Raw genomic sequence first — 4,869 nt, 5'->3', positions numbered from 1 at the left:
GGGGGGGGGGGCTGCCTCCAGGCATGTGTAACACAACAGGCATTTTAAGTAATGCAAAAGCAACAAGAAAAGTATAACTCAGAATGATGGGCTCAGCTGTAGCCCATCTGTCTTTTCTCTCTGAGGGAACATTGAATACCATCACCGTAGAGAATTATTAGTGGAGATCTGCTACTGATGCTGTCACCTTCATGATAACTCCTCCATTTTCACATGTACAACCTCCTCTCTTTCTGAAGTACTGGAAGCAGACCAGGTATCACTGACACCCAGCCTTTTCCTACATTTCCTGGATGCGTAAGCAGTCCTGCTCTCCTTGAAAAGTCCACAGTATGTTTCAATTCTGTTTATAAGCAGCGAGACAAGTGACTCTTACCAGGCCTAGAAGAAACTTGAAATACCAGGTGAGAGGCACTGGCCTCCCCAGGCTCACCAAGGAAACTACACACAAAGGCTAACACCAAACCAGTCTTTCTTTACAATCAACACAGAAAGAGGCACAGCTCTAGAGAATTCTGAATGGGAGTCTCACTTAATTAGTGCTTTAGCGTGGCTAAGTGAAATCTTCAGAAGCATGCCATGCTCCCCAAAACTGTTTACCCTTCCTGATGCAGTCTAATCTGGCTTTTCTTTCTCAAACTGAGCAGAACTCTGTTTATAGCAGATGGAGTACCATACGCAATGTACACAGACTGTTATTAAAGAAATAACTTTCTTCTACCAAAAAAAGGAAATCAGTGAAACATTCTTGGATTTGACCATTTAAAGCAAGACTCCTCAGCAAACACCTGCCTCCATCCCTCATTTCTGTGCAGATCACAACACAACAGAGGAGATGAGAGAGTCTACTGTCCTCCCCTTCGTTCCTTCAGTCACATAACCATGATGTTGCAAGTGTTGGAGGACACTTCTCAACACGAGATCCAGAGTGGTCTATTACATGGGTATCAATGAGTAGATATCAATTGGGTTTGCGCTCTTCAACTTGGTTTGAGACAAATTTGGTTTCTTGTTACCTTAAGATTCATTTATTTAATGAACCCTGAAAAAGGTAAGCACGTGTTAAATGGTGCAAATCACTACCAGCTGCAGTATCTCACAAAAATGGAGCAGAATTTAAACTATCCTTTTCACAAGACCCAACAAGAGAAGCCCTTTTTAACAGTTACATAAGTATATAAAGCATATTTAGAAAGACTAAAAGAAGGGCAGGAAGGGCCTCCCAAGATTCCGTTAAACCAAGGCAATTCCATCAAGGCCATAAAAAGATAGAAACATTAGATAGGACTCACATGGCCACAAGCACTTTTACTTACATGGCAGAGATAACAAGATATGATCCCGCAAAAATGCTGCTGTTCTGCCTATGCTTTAACTTCCAGTGAGAAGTCTCTCCACAGACTCAGGGTAAAGAGATCTTTATAATTTAAAGGGAGGTCACTATAAAAGTTATGCTATCCATTAAGTCACTTTAGTTCAAAAGTTACTTAGAAGAGTAGAAGATTATACCCTAAGACTTCCTCAGACACACCATCAAAAGTTCACTCCAAAGCATCTTGCAGCCATGACGATAAAGGATATAACTAAGTAAAGCTTGAAAGGAAGAGATTTAATAAAAGTCTTCAATGCACTGAAATGTCCTCTTCCCACAACCACATCAGCTCCCAGCAAGCCTTGCCTCACTTCAAAGCACTGCAGATTCAGAGGAATTATTTCCAAACAGCAGGGCAGAAAGCAGTAGTACAGAACAATTTTCCTACTGGCCAAAGAGGAAGTTGATGCAATAAGCAGGTTATTTCCCAGATTTTAATTAAGCTGTACAACTGGAATCCCAACACAGGCAAACACAACAAAAGACCCATAACATACGAATATTCCTGGACTAATGTTGGAAACCGTCAGCACGGAAGACAAAAAAAAAAAATGCATGATTTTACCTTTGTTTTGTATCCTACAATAATGTTTGAGATCACCAGTCTAAACCAGAACTCCAGTATGCAACACATATGGGAGCAGAACAAAAAAACACACCTCTTGCACACAGAAACTCCAGCTCAAGGGATGAGTTGATTGCTGGACAAGTGGATGCAAAGAAAGAAGGGAGCACAACAAAAAGACAAAACACTCATGAAGATAAGCAGCGGCCTACTCAAGTCCACTGGCTGGGCTGTTCTGGTTCAGTCAGCTCCTGGCAGGGGAGGGCATTAAGAACTTCTCTGGAGTTCTGAGTGCAGAAGACAAGGTAGCTCCGTAGATGTTTATGGCACTCTTCTTCATGATGGGTGAAAAGCATACACCTGCCACTCCTCTTTCAGGACGAACAATGTAAAGGAAGACCACAACAAGGCTTTAGTGAAGGCCTAAAGTCAGCAGCATTAACAGATGGGACTACACGTCAAATTCTCCACAGTATGCCACTCTAGATGACAGTCAAAAAGGACCAAGAAGAAAATTAGCTTATGTCTGTAGTTATAGGCCCCTGCATAATAATGATTTGCTAAAAGTCTTAATGGCAGGAAAAAAAATGAACGCACACACATTCAGTAAAAATGGTCATTGTTTTGAAAATATGAGTGTCAAAAAGAAATCCAGACACAAAGCGAGAGCAGCCTAGACTAGTTTTAACTATGTGGCTAGACACAAAAGATCATATCTCAAAGACATTGTGGAGAAAGAATGAAAAAGGTTAACATATAACACAGATAAAGATCTGGGGAGAAGGCACAGATGACAGGCTGAGAGAGACAGGAATGTAGTAAAAAAGTTTCCTCACAATTTCCATAGCTTTCTTCAGTGCCCCTTCTCAAAAATGTGATGCAGTTTCTCATATTGTCTATTGCAGAAAAAACAGTTGTAGACACCTTTAGCAGAAAAGTTACAAACTCTCCTTAGGAAGTATGGGATGAAAGAGGTTCCTCTTTCCTGAAACTGAAATAATTCTACTGTTAATTTACTGCTGTCCATTAGAGCAAGAACTTTCCTTTCCTTTCCTAGTCTCACTGAATACTTTGGAATTGAGGCAATTTCAATACGTCAGAAAAGAAAGAAAAACATCCATCAGTTTCCTCTTGCTACCAAGCCAAATAATTGCTGCTTGATTAAAAGAAAAAGGCGGGGGGGAAGGAGGACATCAGAAGGGAAGCTGCCCACACAGGTGAGCAACCTTCCTCTCCTTAAATTGTTTCCCATATCTGGTCACTGAATTTCTGTCACAAGCCACTCCATACATAGAGCATCACAGTGCCTCTTCAAATTAAGATACAATACAGGCAGGAGAATGAGAAGAGCTATGATCCATGTCAGTTTACTGTTTACACAAAGAAACCGTATGTTGTCAAAGCCCTATCGACCACCTATTCCAACCACCTCAAAATTAGGAGGACACTGCAGGAACTAAACAAATAATTCGGTGCCTGCGTGTCCCACACAGTTGGAATCCAAATGTTTCCACAGTGTTGACAAACAAAGTCTACACACAGATCTTGTTCCTCAGAGCGTATGTTCTTGGGTTCTCCCAGATGCACTTTTCCCTTTCTCCCTCTCCCTTGTGCAATTGCAACAGAAGATGTCATTCAGCTAGGGGAGGGAGGGGAAGAAAAAGGAAGGAAAGGGTGGTGATTTGGTGTTCCTATGCTAGCTTACCTCTTGCTCTGTCTCCACTGGTTTGGGCTCCCCTCCTAGCAAATAAACAGTGCCTGCCTCTTCTACCTTATCACATTATTTCCAAATAGCAGCACAAACACCGCATCAGTATCATTGCTGCTTTGTTTCCACCTACCAAATTACGAACAGCACCTCTGTAGCTGACATCTTGGTTACATCCTGCTAGTTTGCAAGCCTAAGGTCAGTTCTAGGCTCCAGTGCTGCCAGGAGACCCAAGAAAATACAAGCCAGGTTCCCCTGATGGAGCTTGGGTAAAAAGTCATTTCCTGGATTTACCAGTGGGAAATTCCCGCTCCTCCCCTTTTCACATGAAAGGTGAGGTTATTGTTAGGATCTGCTACAGTAAAAGCACTCGCCCAGGAAAACTCTCTCGGATCACATCCGTACTAGGAATATCTCTGTAGTATTAGAAGAGCCGTACAGCATATTGGCAAAGCTGCATTTCACACCCATATATTAGCAACAGACCACGGTGTTAAAGACAAGCCCTAATAGCATGCATGTGCTTTACTTGTATAACTGAATCTGTGCAAGGACCTTACATAAAACAGATCACACCCCTGATCGACAGCTACACTGACGGAAGATTTTAGTGTAGCCCTAGCCTCGGCTGTAAATGATTTTTCCACCCGAGGCTGTTAAGATGTAGATCAACTGGCAGAGAACAGATTCCTAAAACATCAGAGCTGGAAGCTGCATGGCAGAAACAAGCTTTGACCAACCTGTTACAACAGCTGCCTAAGCTTTCTCTACAGTGAGAGCACAAAAGCCATAACACCAAAGAAAGTCCAAGTACAGGCTCTGCTGTTGCTCTCACAGGCAATTTCCTGTGACAGTCAGTGGAAGTTTTCTCTCTCTACCAAAGACAGACAGCAGCAGCACAGACAGTTCTCCCTCTCCCTTTACCTAGAGCTACCCTGAATACTACTCTAAGATTACATTAGCAAGACAGCCCTTGTGTTCACAAAGGAGAAAAAAAACCTAATCCATTCATGGATTACTTAAGTTGACTGAGAAATCCTTCAAGATGAGAGGAGCATATCCAACTAAGGACCAATTCTACTTCAGCTTTCATCCAAAAGCAACATGTCATCAGCTCTGCATTACCATCTGCACAACGATAGCTCAAGCTCTCTCATGGAAAAATAACAGCGCTGTAGCCATTATCAAAGGAGACCTGCACCTGCAAAGTAACTAAGATTTCTC

At 42.2% G+C, this 4,869-nt stretch overlaps 1 protein-coding gene across 1 annotated transcript in view; it reads right to left on the bottom strand.

Annotated features, from left to right (window-relative positions):
* MICAL3 (microtubule associated monooxygenase, calponin and LIM domain containing 3) overlaps positions 1 to 2,798 on the bottom strand; it is a 160,519-nt gene extending 157,721 nt beyond the window's left edge. The window contains exon 1 of the mRNA XM_035903349.1: positions 2,774 to 2,798. The gene's annotated coding sequence lies outside the window, so the exon portion shown is untranslated. The remainder of the gene's footprint in view (positions 1 to 2,773) is intronic.
* Positions 2,799 to 4,869: the final 2,071 nt, after the last annotated feature.

This window comes from Egretta garzetta, unplaced genomic scaffold (assembly GCF_000687185.1).
Source record: "Egretta garzetta isolate BGI_Z169 unplaced genomic scaffold, ASM68718v1 scaffold511, whole genome shotgun sequence".
Classification (NCBI taxonomy): domain Eukaryota; kingdom Metazoa; phylum Chordata; class Aves; order Pelecaniformes; family Ardeidae; genus Egretta; species Egretta garzetta.
This window is presented reverse-complemented; position numbering and strand designations above follow the sequence as displayed.